This window comes from Mirounga leonina, unplaced genomic scaffold (assembly GCF_011800145.1).
Source record: "Mirounga leonina isolate KUSES-001 unplaced genomic scaffold, KU_Mleo_1.0 Mir_173, whole genome shotgun sequence".
NCBI classification, from domain to species: domain Eukaryota; kingdom Metazoa; phylum Chordata; class Mammalia; order Carnivora; family Phocidae; genus Mirounga; species Mirounga leonina.
In genome coordinates, this window is record NW_023270447.1 from 20,977,380 (window position 1) to 21,000,007 (window position 22,628).

Sequence of the window (22,628 nt, forward strand, 5' to 3'; positions counted from 1 at the left end):
TCAACTTTACAATCCCAAGTCAATGCACTGGGTTCTCTTGTCCTTGTATCTCTTATAGGTTCCTCTTGAAAACTTGTTTCTCTTGACCTGTCCCCTCAATCTGAGGTAGCATAAGTAATTTTTTGGATTTAGTGTCTCTTTTCTTCCTGTGATAACCCAACTGCTGTGCCATTTATTCTTTTAGAATCAGATAGATTTTCTAATTTACCATATTTTGGTGTTCAACTTAATTCAGTGCAACCAACATTTGTTGAACCTCTCTTTATAAGGCATTATATGAAAAATCTCAGGAGCTACAAAGATGAATAGGATGCTTACTCTGTCCTGAAGCAGTTCATATGTGAGTGGTCCAGATAACAAAGAAGCAAATAATTGGCATCGATGTAATAAATATTATAATGGAGATAGAGACGAGGCTCTGAGGAAAGAGGCCGAAGGATCACTTAAGTAAGAAGGAAGCTTAACCTGAGTCCTAAAGAATCAATTGGAGCTTGTCGAGGTGTAGAGGGCAACCATGGAGTAGAGCAGGCAGAGCATGGGTCTCGTAGCCAGATAACTGGGTTAGAATCTGCTATATGCCTGCTGAGTCAAGCATTTCACCTCTCTGAAACTCAGCATTCAAGAATGAGAATATCCAGCTTGCAGGCCAGGTGGTCACATCATCTGTCAGAGTATCACCATCTGCACACCTGCATTCCTTTCCTGTCTTTAGATCTGGGAGGGAAAAAATCTGGCCTCTGGATAGTGTCCCTCTCCAAGCCCTCCAATGCCCATCCCCTAACTCTTTTCCTTCAATGTGCCTAGGAGAAAAGGCAAGTCTCAGGGTGAGGTCTGCATAGAGGCAGGGACTGGGGAAGGGAGGAAAGCAGAGATATTTGAGACTCGTGTGTGTGTGTGTGTGTGTGTGTGTGTGTGTAGGGGGTTGGTTATTCCTGCTCTTTTGTTTCTTTCTGCCCTAGTTTCCTCACAAAGAAAAATAAGGAATAAATTTGAGAGGAAAAAGTAGAAATCTTTCCTCCTTTCCTTATAATTCCTCCTTGCACCAACCAATTGTTTGCATGCTTAAACTTCCTGGCAAACATTAAGCACTCAGTAAATTTATGATGAGCAAATATTAAAAAAAAAAAAAAAAAAAAAGCTGGGAAAAAAGGCAGATGGAATAAAAGGAATCTAGTTGGAAGAGGCTCTTAGAGCTTTGGCATTTTTTTGAGGGTAAGGATCATGCATTTTATTCCTTACCTCCTTCCTCCCCATCTTTGGCAAAGGCTCATAAGTAGGCATATCTTATGAAAATAAAAAGCATCGAAATTTGGTTTCCTTTTGTACACAGAAAGAGTGATATAAAAGAGTTAACTTTGATTAAAAAATAACAACAGGGAACCCAAATATGCTTACAGTAAACTTCCATGCAATATTGTGACACCGCACTGGGAGAGGGAAGTTGAAGGACGTGCATGGAAATGAGAGAAAAAGGCGGATGGAAGAGACAAAGGCGGAGAGAGAGAGGAAGCCCAAGGAAGCACAGAGAGAAAAATAAACGGGAGAAAAATGAACATGGGATGAGACAGAGGGAAAGGGAGAGGTGGGGGGACAAAGGAGAATATCTTCAAGGGAAAGGGGGAGAGAGTGTATGGAGTCTGCCGTGTGGGAAACATTCTTTTCATACTCAGGGATTTGTTTTTGTGGTGGGCTTCTCAGTGTCGTCACCTCGTCATCTTTCCTCAAAATTCTCATTAACCACTGTTTATAGCTGTTTAACTGCTGCTTACCTTTGGATTTTCAAGGGCTTGACTCATAATGGGCTAGATAATCATAGTAGCTTGTCACGGAAATAATTATTCTCTTGGAGCATTATCTCTGGCACATATCTGGGCCCCGAGAAAAGGCTCTTCATGTTCCTACATTAGGAAGGTGGAGGTTTATTGAGATTGCCTCCTTTCAGGAGCAGGATTTGATTTTTTTCCCCCCAAGATGCCATGGTATCTCATACTTAGGTAAGCATCATTTTCTTTTCTTTTTGTTTTAAAGATTTATTTTATTTATTTGAGAGAGAGAGGGAGGGAGGAAGAGCACGAGCCGGGGGAGGGGCAGAGGGAGAGAGAGAATCTCAAGCAGGCTCCCCACTGAGCGCGGAGCCTGACATGGGGCTGGATCTCAGGACGTGAACGGAAATCAAGAATCAGACACTTAACTGACTGAGCCACCCAGGCGCCCCACCTAAAGCATCATTTTCTTGGTTGCATTTTTGAAAAAGTAAATCGTGCATTGTGTGGTATTTCCTTTTGGGGAAAAGTGTTCTTAAGTCACAGGAAAGCTTAGAACACTATCAAAGTGAGAGCTGGGGATGAGGGCCTTGGCAGGAAAGGTATTTATGGGAGGGTTATCAGTTTTTAGCTTCTTTTTTTAAAATATTCTGTTAAATTAGCAAATAAGCTAAAGTAGAATTGAGAAGGGAAAATAATACTCAAACGTAAAAAAATCTGAACTTCCTGTTTTATGGAGTTTCATGAATTTTTAGGAAATGCCTTGCAAGGGGAGGAACTGTGACTTTACTGCAGCTTTGAAATGTCGGATGAAAACATGGAGATTTTTCTGTTTGTTCTTCTGCTTGTTTCTATTTCCATGAATAGCTTTCTACTTTGGGGACCTTCTCCCACTACAGCTTGTGTGCTGTTTCCGTTGGCTTTTGAATATCGATATCCAAAGATGTTTACTGTCCTTTAATGAAAAAAAAATCTTGTGTTTATTTCTTAGGCGGGGAGGGGAAGGTTGCCAACATGCTGTTTTGGCGCCTGTATTTAAAAAAAGTCACCCTTCTTATTTAGCATCGTCCTTCATAATACAAATCGCAAATAAGGCAGCATGCCAGTGCTGAAAAGTAATTTCAATTAAAATTCCCAGGGCTTTTCAGGGGCGAAACAGGAGTCAGTCTTAACACATTGTCCTTGAATCTGGGCGCAGCTTACCTGGGAAGCTTCAAAGAAGGACATGTAATTTTAGTGTCACCTTTCTGTCCCTCTGCTTCCTCCCACCCCTCAAGCCATAAACAAAGAAATGAGTGCCCTTTCCATAAAAAAAGGAGGTTCGGTGATCGTTTGTGTGGAAAAACAGGTAATGGACTATTAAATAGTTGTTTGTGAAATCACTGCACGGTCTGCTGTTTACTTGTTTCCGCAAAAGTATTTCTGTTTACCCAGTTCTGGATAAAACGTGGATCATGTGACAAGGCCCCAGAGTAAACTGTGTCCCGATAGGATAGATAGATATTTCCTTTGGTCTTCTGGTTCAGGCCTCTGCATTTTCTGTTGTTATGCAAATGAAGGAGGGGACATGTGGATCCAGTATTTTAATCCCCGCAGGTAGGGCTGGTCTGGCATGTTGGAATAGCCTGTCCCAAGGGATCCTTTGCCCCCTGCCCTAAAGTATCTCCCTCAGTACCTTGTCATGTTGTTTAAAGATCACACCCTTCTGCTCTCTTTTATGTTAAGGCTGCTGGTAAAATCAGGAGTTGCTTTGGAGGAGTGACATTAAACTGACATTATTAACATTTTAGATCAAATAAGACTTACATGTATTGAGTGTTTATGAGCCAGGCTCTATGCCAGGGATTTTATCCTTATTATTTACCTTGTTATTCACAAGAATGCTATGAAGCCGGTACTATAATTAACCTCAGGTTGCAGATGAGGAGACAAAGACACATGAGGGTTATTTGCCAAGTCTAAGAATCGACAATCAGAGGAGCTCGGTTTTTTTTTTAAGATTTTATTTATTTATTTGAGAGAGAGAATGAGACAGAGAGAGAGCATGAGATGGAGGATCAGAGGGAGAAGCAGACTCCCCGCCGAGCAGGGAGCCCGATGCGGGACTCGATCCCGGGACTCCAGGATCACGACCTGAGCCGAAGGCAGTCGCTTAACCAACTGAGCCACCCAGGCACCCGAGGAGCTCGTTTTTTACCTAGATTCTCTAATTGCTGAGCCCGAGTTTCTTCTGACTTGGTGTCAGTCAGCAGAGAATGGTGTCCAGAAAAAAGGGAGTATGAGGTTAAACTTTGATGTGGTGAGTCTGGGAGGGTGTTGTCCAGCAGATAAGTGTGTGCATAAAGCGAAGACTAAGGGGAGGGAGGGTAGATGTCCTGAGCTCTTGATCACTGCTGGGGGCTTGGAAGGGAAGGACTTGTGGAAATGAACATGGAAAAAGAGGAGGAGCTAAGGATGCAGAAAGTTAATTTCACAGATTTGCTTGTGGCTAATCTGATGGACTCATTTTCCTAGCTGTCTCCTAGATCCTGAAAATGCAGGACTTCTGCCCTTCTTTCACGTTTGTCAGTTACATGGTTTGCATGTCATTCTGCAGCCATGAGATCTTACGATCCTCATAGGCATTTTGATTCCCTGTACAGCTGAGGAACCCAAGACGCAGAGGTTTGCTGGCCAAACTGAGTAGAACCCACGTTATTGGCTCTGAGCCCAGGACTCTCTCCAGCGCCCCCGCTGGCAGCCTCCCATTTGTTGCCCTGGATTGTCCAGCAGCTCGCTCCTCTTGCTCTCATATAGAACATTGTCATTCTCTGTTCAGTCTCTTTTATTCCTAAGAGATGGTACAAATTATACACTCATTCCTACAATCTCGATTTGGTATTTGGGTTCTGTTAATTCACTGTTATGTGCAGAATGCCTTCAGTGAACACAACAAGCTGCAGAAAATATAATTCTCCCTTAATGTATATTTACTAAGTGTATTTATTATTCATCAGGATGTGCGTTTTAAAATGTGAGTCTAGATTCCCTCACTTTTAATCCCAAACAAATGTTAAAAGATTTATTTTTATAATAATCCCAGAATGAGAGCTAAGTAAGCCTCCCTGAACACGGTTTGCCAAGTAGTGGATGTTAGCTCTATATCCACACTAGATGCTCGATCTGCGCTTGCTATCGTCTAATACCATTTCTGGTGGTGATGCACAGAAGTGTACTAGTACACCAGGGCCCGTCAATGGCTGCAATTTGTTGGCACGGACTCTAGGGAAGAAGTACTGCAAGGGAAAATGTTAAAGTCGCCGCCTTTCTTTGCATCTATCTATAGATAAATATGGTGGGAGAAATAAAGGCAGATGGATGAAGAAAAGGGAATATGTGGGCCAAGAGATAAGAAAATGCACAAAAATAAACTTCAAAGACCTCAAGGTGCTATCAACATGCAAGTGTTTGAATAGCATATAAAGAATTTAACATGAATGCATTAAGCATCCGGAATGAATAATTCCTCCTTGCCCATCTTACAAGAAGAGCAGGCTCTGGGGTGCAGGTGCTGGTCTAAGGTTAGTACAGCAGAGGATTCCGAGCTTTAGTCAAAGGCCGGCGTACATGACAACACAGTGTTGTGATTGCTCTTCTCTCTTTAGCTACGTTTGGAGTCCATTTGAACAGGGATCTTCAGCTGACTTGGGTAAGAGTCTTTACGCATTAGTGGTCTTTACAATTCTAAATGGCATCTATCTCACACAGTCCTCAAGATCAAGGAGTTTTCTGGTTATCAGTTGGAGAATCTTTTCTTATTTGTAAGTACTAGTGAAGAGCTTCATTTCCACCCCAATTTGTGTGTGTGTGTGTGTGTGTGTGTGTGAACTCGTGATACCCACAATACATTAATAATCAAAGTTGAAACACGTGTCAAAATAGTTCAGTTAAAAAAAGTTCAGTTGAAGATGTCATTCAGTATAAATCTTGGAATGTTTTCTTCTTTGAGGTTGAGCATCACTACATGTAAAACACCAGCACAGATAGTTGTACAGCTAGAGTTATAAACATACTAAGAAGAGGAGTTAATAAGGGAGTGATGCTATAGTTTTATCCGGCAATTCTTATTTTCTTACGTTGGATGGAGTCAATGAAGCTAAAGCAGACACTGATCCCTATGGTTTTGAATATACTTTCAAAAGAGTAGAGGTAAAGATCGAGGGAAGGGCATTCTCTTGTCCAAAAGACAGATGCAGAGTCCTCTAAACCTCATTCTGTGATAAATTCCTCAAATAAAATTTCAATACAGAAAAATAATTTGGGGAAATATTTACATTTCATGAAAACGTTATAGTGTACAGTACAGAGAGGGAAACTGTACATGGTTTCTACCTACATTTCTAATGGAATCCCATCATGTGAATAATGCTGGTATGCCAGTTAGATAATCATTAAGGTTAAAGAAGAGTCGGATTCATCCAAAGAATCACTTTTACTCATGTGATATAACAATTTGACAAAAACAAGTAAGTTTTAAAGAAATAATAGAAAATAGCCACTTTATAAAATTAGAAGGAAAAAATGACAGCAAATCAAATCAGCTATTTGTACTATGGTTAATCTTTAGCCTCCGTCTCAAGCCTCTGTGTTCAATGCCACTGTTGCTTCTTCTCTCAAAGATTTCCTGTTGACCAATGCTTTCCGAGTTAGCTCATCCTACTTGGAACAAAACCATCCTCCTCGCTGTGAGATACTAAGTGACATGCCCTCTAAATTCTTGCCATAGCCTTTAGCATTTGATAAGTGAATTAAATAGAAATAATTGGGCATCTTTTGCTGAACTTGATGCCTGTAATAAATGTCACTGGTATCATACAAAACAATTTATAAATTATTTTGAAAAGAATCATTTCAACTACAGAGCAGGCAGTGAAGGAGACAAATGGGAAGGATTTGCGAGAGGGCATCTCTATAATGACATCATAAGAGCCAAGAGAATTTCAGTAGCAATTCTATTCATGCCACAAAGAGGAAAAAAACAAGTAATTGGCTCAGTGGTTCTAGGATTTTTTAATCCTGTTTTATTTTGTTTTTATTTTTGTTTTGTTTTACTTTTTTTTCTTACCCTTTATTGGGTGATTAGAAAGAAAATAAAGGGAGTTGATGGTACAGAGACTTCAAATCAGCTTACAAATTAGTGTTGCTTGTGTGAATTTATGTTACCTACCCACTAAGTTTCATGAAACCCCTTTGCTAACCAACAGAATGGTCTGGGACAAGATAACTTGGATTTTTACAATGCTTTGTTTCAAAATCGTGCAGACGTGGAAATTACAATGGTTAGCATGGCATGCTACACCAAACAGGTTTTACATTTTTAGTAAAATTTCCAAATGAGCATCGTATCACTGAAATGTTATCAAAGGTTATGTTTAGTCCATGAGACGGGCTCAAAAACAGTGAAGTTTTTCTCTCATGCAAATTCCCAAGATGAGAAAAAATTTAAAAAGCAAATTAAGTGGAGAGAAGTAAATGAGGTATTATTTCTCCAAAGTTGTTTTATTGCCAGGAAAATATCTTCAGGAGATGGACTGAATAGGAAAAGACTTTTGTAGTGAGCATCTGAGCCACAGCAGATTTGTGGGTATTATTGGCTTTTTCAGACATCAAAAGCAAGCCGTGTGAAAGATGATGGAGGTGCTCGAACAGGAATGGGGAATGAAAATGAGCAAATAGAAGATCATGCTCAATAAAAACACAAAATGATAATCAGAATAAATGAGACTATCAGTGCACAAGTAGAAGAAAATCAACTAGGAACATCTGTTCAGGTGAGTCTGAAATTAAGAGAATAATCAGGCTCTGGTCGTGTGCATTTGGAAAAAGTCTATGAAAGATATGATGAGTAGCATCTCATCCTTCGCCCATGTGGAATAATTGTATACTACCTTTGTACTTTCATTGAAATTGGGTTTTGTGGCTGTGGATGTTATACCTTCCAAGAAACAGGTTTGCAGCAAAAATGCAATTGGATGCACATTGCAGATTAAGAAAATTTTAATGGTGAAATGAAAATTTCTTAGAGAAATATGCAAAGATATAGTAGTTATGAAAAACATTTCTAAGCAAGCCTCCAAATGAATGAAATCACAATAGTGTCAGGCCACAAAAAATCTTTGGAGAAATGACATACGTGTAACACAGAGAATGTTAAAATCAAATATATTGACTTCCGGTTCTGGAAAAGACAGGACACACACACACTTCTTTCTATGCCTCTTGCTAAATACTGTTAAAAAACTCTGGATATTTCATATAAAACAAACATGAGAACATTCTGAAAGATGGACAGAAGAAGGCAGACCAGTTAGGGACCTTTGGATGGAGGAACAACATGGCAATGAGCCCTGGGTTTTATTTTGACCACATATAACCCACACTGGGTGCTGGAGAAGCCAGCAACCTAGAAATGCCAAAATTGCAAGCAAACACGTAAATAAGCCCCAGTAAATGCCTGATTTGCTCTCTAGCCAGAGGAGCAGGGAAGGTCAGCCTAGCAAGACAAAAAGACTCTTAAAAGATACTCCTCCACCCTACTCCAGCCAAACACTGTGGGGAAAAAAAATGATGGACTGACTCCCACCCTTGTCAACAGAGGCTGAATGGGGAGCCTGGACTTCCACCCTCACCTGGAGGTAATGAGACATCTCTCTCACTTCTCACTGAAGTGTCAGAGAGGCTGAATAGGAATCTGGAACTTGTGCCTCCTCCCAGAGATTGTGAGCCACCCTCAACCATATTGTCCATATGTGGAACAGTGATGAGGCACCTCTCCCTCTCCCAGCCAGGGTGATGTCAGTGGAGGCCTAGGAGGGAGCCTGAACTTCTACTCCCAACAGAAATGAGGCAGCTCCCCCTTCCCCAGCCACTGCTGTGTCAGAGGAGACCTGCCAAACAGAAGACTTAATTAAGATCCAAAGTCTCATAACATAATACCCACAATGTCCAGAATACAATGAAAAAAATCAGTGTCATATCAAGAACGAGGAAAATCTCAACTTGAATGAGAGAAGACAATAGAGGCTAATACAGGGATGGCGTAGGTGTTGGAATTACCTGACGAAAATTTTAAAGCAGCCATCATAAAATGCTTCAACAAGCAACTATGAACACACTTGAAACAAAGGAAGAAATGGAAAGTATCAGCAAACGAATAGGCTATGAAGAAGAATGGAACGGAAGTGCTAGAACTGAAAAATACAATAACCAAAACTAAAAACTTACTGGATAGGCTCAACAGTGGAATGGAGAGGACAGAAGAATCAACGAACTTGAAAATAGAACAATAGAAATCACTCGATCTGAACAACAGAAAGAAAATAGATGAAAAAATAATGAACAGAGCCTCAGGGACCTATGGAACCATCACAAAAGATCTGACAATGATATCAACTAAGTCCCAGAAGGAGCAGAGGAAAATCATGGGGCTCAAAACATATTCAAAGAAATAACAGCTGAAAAATTTTCAAGTTTGGCAAAAGAAACCTACAGATTTAAGAAAACTGAGTTAATCTCAAACAGTATAAATCCAAAGAAATCCGCGCCAAGACACATCAGAGGTAGCCTCAATGAGCGGATTGCTTTAGTGTTCCTAAGCTTGCAGAGGCACATGAGCCCATGCACAATATCCTTCAGGGACTTCATAAGCTGGAAATACTAACTGCTTCACAGGCAAATTTCTGAATTGTCTTATTCTCCCTCCCCCAGTTGTTAATCTTGTAAAATAGTACGTAATTTGTATTGATCACATTCACACAGATACATGTTTATAAATGACTTTTTAAATAAAAGGAACTACTTAAAAAAGACAAAACCAAAACATCAAATAAATCATATTAAATTATTTTTTAGCTCCTATTATGTGCAAGGCATTGCAATTGCTCTCACCTGAATGTTTGGTCCACCATTTGGGGGGAAATAGATCAGGAAGTGAATACTGCTGGTGTTTTATACTAGAAGCCTCATGTTGTGAAGAAGAAAGTGGATAGAAAGAACAGAATTGAGAGAGGTTCATAATTTCAAATTTTGCCCAGCTGTTGTGACCGAAAATTCCTGCTACTGAATATGATCACTGCAGGAAATTCTATGTGAAAAATAAGGTAACTAGTACACAAGACTCTGAAAAAATCACCGGTAAATATTTGGTGAATGAATAAATAAAGAAAAAAACAAATGACACATTTAGACCTAAGGATTTAATTTTTTTGACAATATAACTGTGAAAAAGTCTCGCCCACTGTGCAGAAGTACTTATTAGTCTTGTGTCTTCTGTTTAAGTATGTATGTGTGTTTTGTTTAAAAAAGCCTTTCCTGTCCTAAGGTAATACACCTTTTCTTCTATATTTTCCCTTAGTTGAGCGTTTCGATTACATACTCGCCCAGTTTCAGAGTAAATCTTAACTAGCGACTTTCAAAGACCTCACAGAGAACTTTCAGAGTACCACGCAGTGGGTAAGTCTTTGAGTGACCACAGTCTATCTACCAATGTGATTTTCTCAAGCCATTGTGGTGAATAGAAATTGCAATAATGCTAATTTACATTGCAGAGTGTTCTCTAAGATGTGCTCTGAAGAATATTAGTTGTGTGGGTTATTAACAAATATTACTCAAAACAGTATGTGAAATAACGAGATTAAAAAATGAAGCCCATGTATTAATGTAGAAATATCACCTATAATAGAGTAGCTTTAAACTCTCTGCCATAACCATACATCAGAAGCTCTTAGGTACTTGTAAAAAACAGATTTATTGTCCTCACCCCACGAGTGTATGCTCACCTCAAGGATGAGTCCAGATCTGGTTGCTGAATGTGTGGGGATGGGGGATGGGATTGTATGTACATTTTGATAATGCTCTCTGGGTGATTCTGAAATATTTCTACCACTCTCTACCAACCTCCTCTCTAATTTTGAGAATCACAGGGTTAGTGTGTTCATGCCAGTGATTCTCCAACATGGAAAAGGTTTTCCCAAACTCGGTGAGCTCAGAACCCCATTTTCATGCAGAGCTGGGCCCAATAGATGGTAAACATTATTTGGGAGACTCATACTCATACTCATTATTTGGGAGACTCATTTCACCATTGACAAAGTCTTGCTTGTATCTGAGTTTATTTGATTCTTACTATCCCTGTGATACAAACATTTTTATCTCCATGTTAAAAACAAGGAAACTAAGAAGTGAGGGGGGCTAGGACTCAAATGTAAATCTTTGAAATTTAAGTCTGGATCTCCTTCAATGGCCAAATCTCAGACTGAGCTGAGCTATTAGCACAAAGTTGGTTATGTGGGAATCAACAGTGTTAAAGAGACTTTCAAGATTTTATTTATTTGAGAAAGAGAGAGAGAGAGTGCATGAGCAGGGGGAGGGGCAAAGGGAGAGGGAGAAGCAGGCTCCCCGCTGAGCAGGGAGCCCGATGCAGGGCTCCACGCAGGGCTCCACGTGGTGCTCAGTCCCAGGACCCAGAGATCATGACCTGAGCGGAAGGCAGATGCTTAACCGACTGAGCCACACAGGCACCCCAATAGTGTTAAGAGACTTTAAACCCACCTCTTCAAGATTTTCATGAAGTTAAAACTCCATGAGTGCTATGGAGAAAAATAATATAAAAGATCTACTAGAAAGGTTTAGTTTAAGTATTACAAAGCCCTATGTCAACATGAACTCTATAAAAATTCATGGTTCTCTTCTCAATAATTCAGATCTGTTTTTGAAAGTGTGTATTTATATATAAAAAAGAGAGGAACTCTAAAGCTGGCATAATACTGTCAGCTGTTGGCCATATGGAAAAATTTAAATTGTCATAGAAGCTGGCCAGTTATAAAATGTTTTAGATAGATTTTTTTTTAAAATCACATTTTAAGCATTTGAGCAATATGCTCAAAAATACATTGGTGAACTGCAGTAGCATTGCTTTGGCTATAATTTCCATGGTCCTTCCACATGCAATTATTTTTTTAATCTGACCTGTGTAACAGGCAATGAAATATGTTTTTGATGGGGATAAAGATGTTCAAATGGAAAATTTTCCAAAAATACATTTCTTAGCTTTCATCTATAGATACCTGTGTGTAGTATTAACTGGATGTAGTTAGTTATCATTATTAGGTATCATTTATTGAACATCTACTATGTGCAAGGCCCTATGCCAAGCCCTACAATGCAGATGGTATTCTATACATAAAGGGACAGGATAAGAAAATTGTGTTCGAACTTAATTTCAAACCTAGCTTTGTCTGGTTTCAATTTTTTTTTTTTTTTGCATTTAGCTTTTAAATTTATATCTTTAAAATCACCTTACTTCAAAAGCAAATGTCTTTTCATTGTAGAAGATTTGGAAAATATTGAAAAAATAGCAACAACCAAATGTTGAAAATACGTATCACCTGTAGTCTCACCACCAAGAAATGACTACCATTAGTATTTTGAAGTATTTTCTATTCTTTTTTTTATGAATATGCATATTAAACTCTTTTTTTTAAAAAGGGGATCATGCAGTTTTGTGGCTTTCTTTTTAATTAATAGTATTTTCAGAATATCTTTTTCATGTTATTGAATACTCTGATAATTTTTAATAGCTGCATAGTGTTTCATTTATGGGTGTTCCATAATTTAATTAATCACTCCATTACGTTTAGACACATACATCATTTCAATTTTTTATTATTATCAACTCTATTATCTTTGTCAATAAACATTTGTGCCCATATCTGAGTATTTTCATAGAATGAAGCGGTAAAAATAGACTTTTGGGGATTAAGGCTTATAATGTATATTATTAATTATCATCCAAAAATCCAAAGAAGTATCAATTTACATTTGTACCAGCAGTCGATGATAGCTCCTCTTTTATTTTCCTATATTTATGCTAACACTGGATATTTAAAAAAATTTATTTTTTAAGCTCACAATTATTCTATGCTGCCTCTCTGTGCATTCAAATTTCAGGTCTTTACATGAAACGTTCTAGATAGTTATCAGTCATCCTGAATTCATTTATTAATTTACTATTAAGTCATTTATTTATTTAGTGTGTCTGTGATGAACCCATTTTATGTGCCAGACTCTGTTTTAGGTGCTGGGGATTGAATGAATGAAACAAACGTCCTACTTGCATACAGAGTACATTCTAGCAGGCTAATTCTGCTGAAGAATCACTACTAGTAATATAAAACAGCAAATATTTAATATTTCGGCATGTCCCTGTCACACACCATATCATACTTACTTTAAACATCGTCTTACTAGGCAGAGAGATTCATAGCCAAGTCTAAGGTATACAAATGTATAAAACTAGTGTGATAAAATAGATTATCCTTTGAGTTTAATATCAGATTATTAAGAAATGACAAGTCATATTAGCAACAGGTTTCACACATGTTTAGTGGCTTTATAACATGCTATTCAGCGTTACAAGTTATTTGGTACATTAGGTGTGCAAGTTTAGTTAAATATACAGAATTAACAGGACATTCTAGGCTCTTGCAAAAAGGCAACTTTTGGGGATGGGAAGGAAATAAACAGAAAGTGTCTTAGGAAAAAAGAGAGAAAGGATTCATGAACTTTATGACCTCCTAGTGCTACACGTCGGAATGTCTCTAACTGGATCAAACCATTTATTATAAATAGCACCCTGGCATGAGAAGAAATCAGGGTATGAGAATGCCATGGTCTTAGGCTCATGTTGTTTGGCTCAACTAAATGTTTTGAATTCTACTTTTAAAATATCTTTGTGACTAAAATCACATAGCTAAAAGGGACAGCGACACTGTATGTTCTTTTTTCTCTAATATGGAAAAAAAGAAATTGTCGTAGACAGACCTCTCTTATAATTTGTTTTCTTGTCATTTAAAAAAATTTACTTTTGAAAAACTTTGTTTTTAGAGTAAGAATTAGTTTGTTTTAGGGAAAGATATCTAACTTGAAGGAAATGTTCCAATGTATTTGCTACCTTAAAATGCAAAACATGTTTAGCCCTGTTTTCCTACTTTCCTCTACATGTTTGATAAATGCTAGATGGTAAAGTGATGTATTAACTTGGGACCGTATTTTCTATCCCAATGATTTGGCTTCACTCACCAAACATACTGTACACCAGATTTTACAAACCACAGGAAAACTGGCACAAATTTTGAGTATTTTGCTTTATAAAATGAGACACTGTATTTACTAAAGTTTAAAAAATGTTTTTTGATATTGTTTCAATAAATCTTTGGCCTTGAAACAAATGCAAATAAAATGTTTAAGCTTTAAGCGTTTGCTATAAGTAAAATTTGTGATGCCTTTCAAATAATCAGAGAGAATGCGGAGATGGAATTCAATTACAGCCCAGTTATGTCTTTAAAATTTCCAATGCAAAAACTGTGGAAGTCTTGTTTGAATTTAGAAAACATTATTGAAGTATTTGGTTTATAGATAGGAGTTACGAAAAGATAAGATACAATTCCAGTGTTACATTTATGTTTTGAAGACATATCTAATCTGTAGTGGCATGAGAAATGTAGTAGAGGTACATGTTGCTGAAAATCACTGTAGCATCACACTTAAACACTTAGAAACCAAGGCAGTTAATATAATTTATATATACATAAACTGAATTATATCTATACCAGAGACTTCTTGGATAGAAACACTTTTACCCAGTATTTTAATCAAGTATGCTATCATTTCTGCTCCATTCGATGCATGCAGCACACAAATTTGTTGATATGTGTTTCACTTAATGGATGTAATATGTATAATGTGCTATTAATGTCTATTAGAAATACATATAATAGTGAGGAAGCACTTTAATCAGAAATAGTTGCTATTTCTTGAAATCAGAAAGATCACAATAACAGTGAGGTAGGTTTGTTCTATTTTTTAAAGCGATAGTGCTCTTGTTCTGAATTGAAATAGTAATGCACTCATTCTTATTCTGCATAAATTTGCATGACTAATTCCCAAAGCTCTAATTTGAAGTAAGTAAAATAAAAGGATACAAACCTCTTCTAGCTGTATGCATACCCTGATATTTAGAGAAAGAACTCATAACAGATTTTTTTTTAAAAGATTTATTTATTTATTTTAGAGATGGGGGAGGGGCAGAGGGAAGGGGAAAGAGAGAGAGAAAAAAATCTCAAGCAGACTCCCCACTGACCGTGGAGTCCGATGCAGGGTTCAGTCACACAACCCTGAAATCATGACCTGAGACGAAATCAAAAGCCAGTAGCTTAACTGACTGAGCCACCCAGGTGCCCCATAATAGACTTTTTTTTTTTTTAAGATTTTTATTTATTTGACAGAGAGAGAGGGAGAGAGCACAAAACAGGGGGAACGGCAGGCAGAGGGAGAGGGAGACGCAGGCTCCCCACAGAGGGAGCCTGATGTGGGGCTCGATCCCAGAACCCTGGGATCATGACCTGAGCCAAAGGCAGACACTTAACCAACTGAGCCACTCAGATGTCCCCATAACAGACTTTTTAAAGAATTAATTTGATTACCTTTCATGTCAAGGGATGAGAGAATAAAAATAGGAAAAGAGTGGGTGAGAGCAAGAGTGAGTGAGGGAGAGGGAAAGCACAAGTGTGCTTATTAATGAATGTGTGTGTGTGTGTTTAACAGCTAGTAAGATATAATTCACATATCATATAATTCACCCTTTTAAAGTGTGCAATGCAATGGCTTTTAGTCTACCACAGTTGTGCAACAATCACACTAATTTTATAACCTTTTGTGGTCACTCTCCATCCCCTACTCCTCCCAGATCCTGGTAACCACTAATCTACTTTCTGTCTCTATAAACTTTAGTATATTTTCAGGGCAATATCCAATTTCATTTCATAGCAATCGGGTCTAAATGTTATGTTTTGTGTTTCATGATTGATTATATTGATCCTATTATGTTTTGGAAATTTAATTTTAAGTGGAATTCCAGCTTTCTGATGTTCATGAAAGCGGGAAAATTTCAAATAAGCATCTAAAACTATTAATAATTATGTTGAAAAGGGCCAACTATGTTGCTTAATTAAATAGGATGGGGCTTAGATGAACCATGAGAGACGATGGACTCTGAAAAACAAACTGAGGGTTCTGGGGGTGGGAGGATGGGTTAGCCTAGTGATGGGTATTAAAGAGGGCACATTCTGCATGGAACACTGGGTGTTATGCACAAACAATGAATCATGGAACACTACATCAAAAACTAATGATGTAAGGTATGGTGATTAACATAACAATAAAAAAATTTTTAAAAAAAGAAGAAAGAGAAAATAAATAAATAAATAGGATGGGGCTCAGTTCAAGCAGTTGATTTCTTATGTTTACTCCTAGCCTCAGCTGAACCTAGGGAATGACAATATTAAGGAGGAAAGAAAGGCCAATTCTCAAATTTCCCATGATGTAGATTAAATTGTTATTGGAAATTTGTAGCTGTTTGTAATTTTGTCAATCACAAATTATTATCCCCTCTCCCAATCACAATAATCATGCAAAAACTTCAGGGGAAAAGATGATCAGGCTCTCAAGGGTTTTACAATCTAGGTGAATCTGATCTTACTTTCATTCTTTAAGCACATTTTCCTAAGAATTAAAAACAATCTTTAAAAAATTAACACCACTGATAACTCTATTGCTCTGAATCTCCTCAACGTTTATTTCTATCTGTATCTGCAACCAAGTCAGGGGGTAAGGAGTTGCTTCTCTATTTCTCTGTTGTCTGTGTTCTTAGAAACTGCATTCATATTTTTCAAACATTTTATTATAAAATAAAATGCAAGTACAAGACTCACCAGACACCAAAACACCAAAATATGTAGCTAGTAAATTGTTATAAAGTGAAAACCATTGTGACCACCATCTGAGACAAGAAATAGAACTTTCCAGTCACCCTAGTGCCTCATCACAGTCTCTTCTCCCAGAAGTAGGAATCCTGACTTCTATAGTCATCGCTTCTAGAAACTACTTTATGGTTTGCTCACTTTCCTAGGCACTATAGGTTAGTCTTGCATATTAAAAAAAAATTGATGTCTTTTAAGTCTCTTTTAATTTTACAATTAAAATTTGACAATTAACCTTTCTTTAATTTATAATTTATCTATCAAAAAACCCTGGGCATTTGCTGAGTTTCCCACAGTCTGGATTTTTCTGATTCTACATTCATGAAGCAGTCTACATGTTCCTCTGTCCTCTCTGCATTTTTTGAACAATGGCAGCTGGATCCAGAGGCTGGATGAGATGTAGTTTTAATTGTTAAGCAGTATTATAGGTGGTATTTATGTATTTTTTTTCATCAGGAGGCGCATGTTATCTGGTTTTTGCTTTTTTGTTGTTTTTAACTGTCACTGATGCTCAACACCTGGGTCTATTAATTCGAGCATTGTAAAATGGTGATATTCTATCAAGTTGTTTTTATTTATTAGCTATAATAATTTTTTAAGAAGATACTTTTCCTTATCTATTATCTATAATCGGGGCGCCTGGGTAGCTCAGTCGGTTAAGTGTCTGCCTTCAGCTCAGGTCATGATCCCGGGGTCCTGGGATCGAGTCCCACATCGGGCTCCTTGCTCAGCAGGGATTCTGCTTCTCCCTCTGCCTGCCGCTCCCCCTGTTTGTGCTCACTCACTCTGACAAATAAATAAAATCTTTTAAGAAATAAAAAAAATTATCTTTAATCTCTTCATATAGATCACATAGGAAAGACAAGACTAATTCTTCATATTTTCCTTTTATTTGTTTGGTGTTCAAGACAATGAATTGATTTCTTGTCATTTACTGAAGAGATTAAACTTTTTAGTTCATAACATTTTTCTGAATTCATGGATTTAAGCATAGTTTATAGATTTCAATCCATTGTAATCTTATTAAATAAAGCTCATTTTTTCCTATCTTTGAACCATTGGCTTCTCCCCTTAAGTTGTCTCCTGAGTTATATACACATATCACCCTGTAGTCTGATCATTTCCTTGCTACATGGTATAAACATGTTCCAAGCCAACTTCGTACATTTACTATCCTTGACCCAAATGAAGTTAGCCATGTCTCTAAACAGTCATAGTTTCATTTAAAGGAAAATTGTATGCTGAGGCTAACGTCTGGGCTCCAGTGGTATTCATTGATTCTGGGTTGATGCAGATTTATAATCTTACAATTCTGGAAGTCAGAAGTACAAAATGGATCTCACTGGGCTATTATCAAGGAGGGATTCTCTGGGAGAGAATCTGTTTTCTTGCTCATTCCAGTTCCTATAGGCTACCTGCATTCCTTGGCATGTGGCTCCCTTTCTCCATGTTCACAGTGAGGCAGGTTGAGTCCTTTTCACATTTACTCTGATCTCCTCGCCTCTTTCTTCCACGTTTAAGGACCACTGTGTTTGCATTGAACCCACCTGGAAAATCCACGCTAATCTCCCTATCTTAGGTCAGCTGATTAGCAACATTAATTGCATCTGAACTCTTAATTCTCCCTTTGCCATGTAATGTAACATATTCCCAACTTCCAAGAATTAGGACATCCCTGGGGAGGGGACATTATTCTGCCTATCATATGATTTATTATTATTTTTTTTTTATTAAAAATTTTTAAGGATTTTATTTATTTATTTATTTGAGGGGAGGGGGGAGGAGCAGAGAGAGAGGGACAACACAAGGAGATACTGCACTGAGTGTGAACTCAACATGGGGCTCAATCTCAGGACCCGGAGATCACGACCTGAACTGAAACCAAGTCAGAACTGACTGAGCCACCCAGGCGCCCCTATCATATGATCTTAGTCTATCTACTACAAGAGTGGTCAGGGAAGTTTTGTTTTACTTTTGTTTTTGTTTTTGTTTTTTTTAAGATTTTATTTATTATTTATTTGAGAGAGAGAGAGAGTGAGCACGAGAGGGGGGAGCGGGAGAGGGAGAAGCAGACTCCCTGCTAAGCAGGGAGCCTGATGCGGGACTCGATCCCAGGACTCCAGGATCATGACCTGAGCTGAAGGCAGTCACCCAACCAACTGAGCCACCCAGGCGCCCTGCTTTTGGTTTTTTGAGGGATTGACATTTACATTGAAGCTTGTGGAATGCATGGGGATAAGCTGGGTGAAAACAGAGATCAGGTGAGGATGCAGGACAGCAAGTGGGAAGCTGTGGCAGTCATTCAGATGGGAAATGACGAGGGCTTAGACGAAAATGGTGGCTGTGGAACATCAGATAAATGGATAGATTCAAGATAGCAATAATCCACTTTCAAGCACTGAAATGTGACCTCGTGATCTTCAGTTAGCTGTTGTTTTGTTTTGATGTTGTTGGAGTATTCACTTTTCTGCTCTTGTTTCTAAGGGCATCTATGAAGTGTTCTTGTTTTAGAGACTCTGAAAGCTAATCCTAGAAGAATCAAATAGAATCTTCACCAAAGGAGTTATTTCAGGCCTTTCTGAATGTAGTTAGGGACATGGATTTCAAATTATGTGTATGTCTCACTTCCAGTGGCCATGGGATGCACAGCTTGGCATCTGATGCTAAGGGACTTCAGAAGATTTGGCTCTATGACTTGATGGCTACATTTCTATATCGAGTAGTTTTGGTTTTCTTTGGTCAACCTGTGATGACCTCTATATGACAAATCTTTAAAGGGCCCAATTCACAGCTTAGTTGCCAATTGGTGTATTTTGGGTCTAGAGGTGTTTATTTTTATTTTATTTTATTTTATTTTTTAAAGATTTTTTTATTTATTTGACAGAGAGAGACACAGTGATAGAGGGAACACAAGCAGGGGGAGTGGAAGAGGGAGAATCAGGCCTCCCGCTGAGCAGGGAGCCCGATGCGGGGCTCGATCCCAGGATCCTGAGATCATGACCTGAGCTGAAGGCAGACGCTCAATGACTGGGCCACCCGGGCGCCCCAGGTCTAGAGGTGTTTAAAACTGAATACCGGGGACTTAGAGAACAAGACTTTTTTTTTTTTTCCTAGTCTAGAGGTATTTTGATTGGGTCTTTCCTCATATGTGAATTTCTATATATTTAATTATGTGTCCAAGGCTCTGGTTGCACCCTCAGTGATTTTCTCCTATGTCTGGGCTTGTGTGATACATTGGTAGAACCTGTGGCACTTTGTGTTTATTTGTATGAAGGACAGAGATTTATAAGCCACTTCTGTTAGAAATAGAGTGGAGTCAGAAGAATGAGGGAACTGGGAAGGAGAGCATGCAGTTCTTAGAGGAAAGGAGTAGATCAGTTTTCTGCAAAGACTCTAAACCATGAAGGCAGAAGTAGTGTTGGAGGCCCAGATGACAGAATGATGGAGGGGTGCATTCTGTCCATTTCTGCGAAAGCCTAGGGAGGTTTCATGTAGTGAGGCTTGAAGATAATGCAGCCTCACTTTAACCCTGTGGCCTTTGCAGTTTGGGTTATAGGAATATAAATAGGAGACAGCATCCCAGGCAGGGAAGCTTTATTTTTTAATGATGGCACTGGTAGCAATGTAGGGGAAAATTTCCCTCAAGTGACATCCTGAGCAGTAGAAACCTAGAAGCAGGGGATTGGGGTGGGGGGGCGATGAGGCACACTGTAAGTATAAGACATGGTATTTGGAAGAACATGTGGGACACCCCCCAGCACTCCCTGAGATAGTTTGAGGAGACTGATTGGAGGCTGAGTTTCAGCAATGTGCAAAGGTGACAGTGAAATTTGGGTTGTTGCTCTTTAGGTAACCTCATTGTTATCAGCAGTTTGGAGAGGATTGATGGAAACTTTGGATGAAAATTGTTACATGTTGTCTCTTCTCATTCAGAACAAAGGGTCTAACATTCTTTTGGATGCATCATGGCTGGAGCAGATTTGGAGAATAATTTGCACTGTTAGTTTGATGCCTGACATAAGGCTAAGATTACCCGGATATTTGAGGAGTTGTGTTCTTAAATTCAGAGGTGGTTGGAATATCCACAGCTTGAGACCTGCTTTGTTTGGGAAAGCAGAGGAAGGCAATTCTGATCCTCTAAGGTTTCTAGATGTAACATGTTATCAAAAGAGTAGTGCCATACTCAGGTTACATTTCAGAGCTCTAGCAGAACATTGGAGCTTCATATATACTGTCCTTTTAATTTACACAACAGCTGCAAAGTAGGTGTTATGTCATTTTCAGATGTGGGAACTGAAGTTCAGAAATATTTAAAGGTCTTGCTAAAAGTTACATAACCATTAAGACATGATTCAAACAGGTCTCTGACTCCTTCCGTTATTCCCTGTTGCTTCCTCTTTAAGGTAGATGGACAGTGATAGAACAATGCAGAAAATGACCCTTTCAGGTCTGGTTCTGGTGTTCTTCATGTTTTGTAAGACTTGCATTAGGAAACAAATAGAATTAAAAATCTCTCTCTTTCCTCCTCTCATCTTTGTTGGAATTAGTACTTCTCCTTGGTAGGGTCAATGTCTTCATTAGATACTGAACCAAACACTTCTGGTGCAATCATTGCAAATGATTTGGAAACAGTGGTTTCTTTGGCCTTTTTTAAAATAGAGCCTACTTTTAACAGGACAGCTACTGAAATTTTGGGGTTTATTTGTTATAGCAACTAGCATTATGCCAATTTAAATGCCTCTCCTTTAATCATGCATTTAATTTTGGTTCTTTTGGCTATAAAAAACAGATGTCTACTTAGGCTGACTGAAGAAAAAGACTTTTTCCTTTGTGGATTGAAATCATAACAGGAAAGCCCTGTTGTTTCTCTTGTAGCATCTCTACTTCCAGTTGAGCAATTAAATGTACCCTTCTTGGCTGACCAACACTTCTCACTTTATACCTCGTCTGCTCTCTCATGTCATTAGCTTCTAAGTGGCTTTGGCCTGCCATGGATCTTACCCAATCTCATGAATATTTTCACATGCAGCTTTATTTCTAACTAATCATTTTTTTAAATCTTCTTCAAAATGGAATCTCATTTGTCTAGTTTATTTTTTCAGTCCATGTGCACCATTGGTCTTTGTCTAGCCTATGGATTTGTTTTTTTAAAGATTTTATATATTTATTTAGGGGTGCCTGGGTGGCTCAGTTGTTAAGCATCTGCCTTCAGCTCAGGTCATGATCCCAGGATCCTGGGATCGAGCCCCACATCGGGCTGTCTGCCCAGCTGGAAGCCTGCTTCTCCCTCTCCCACTCCCCCTGCTTGTGTTCCTGCTCTCGCTATGTCTCTCTGTCACATAAATAAATAAAATCTTTTAAAAAAAGATTTTATATATTTATTTATTTTAGAGAGAGAGAGCACAAGCAAGAGTGGCGGGAAAGGCAGAGGGGGAGGAAGAGGGAGAGGGAGAATGAGAGAGAATCTTGAGCAGACTCCATGTTGAGCATAAGCCCAACAGCAGGGCTCAGTCCCAGGACCCCAAGATCATGACCTGAGCCAAAACCAAGAGTCGGAAACTTAACTGCCTGAGCCACCCAGGCACCCCTGGAGTTTTGTTTTTTAACCTGGGGTTGATGCCATTTGCTAACCTAAAATGAGAATAATAAGGCTCATAAACATTTTAGGAGGAGCTAACAGCAGGGAGTATACTGGCTCTACTATTTGCCACAAATAAATACCAATTTGTAATTATCAAAACCTACCATACATTGTGTCTAAATGTTTCAAGTGGTCATATGGACACTTTGTAATATTTCTAATAGGTGATATTGGGAACTGTTGAAAGAAGAGTCTTTCATGACTGAAATAATACATACAGTAGACCCCCTTATCTGTGGTTTTGCTTTCCTCAGGTTTAGTTATCTTTGGTGTTATCTTTGGTCAAAACAGCCCAGAAGTAGATGTCTGTCTTTTCTTTTCTTTTCTTTTCTTTTCTTTTCTTTTCTTTTCTTTTCTTTTCTTTTCTTT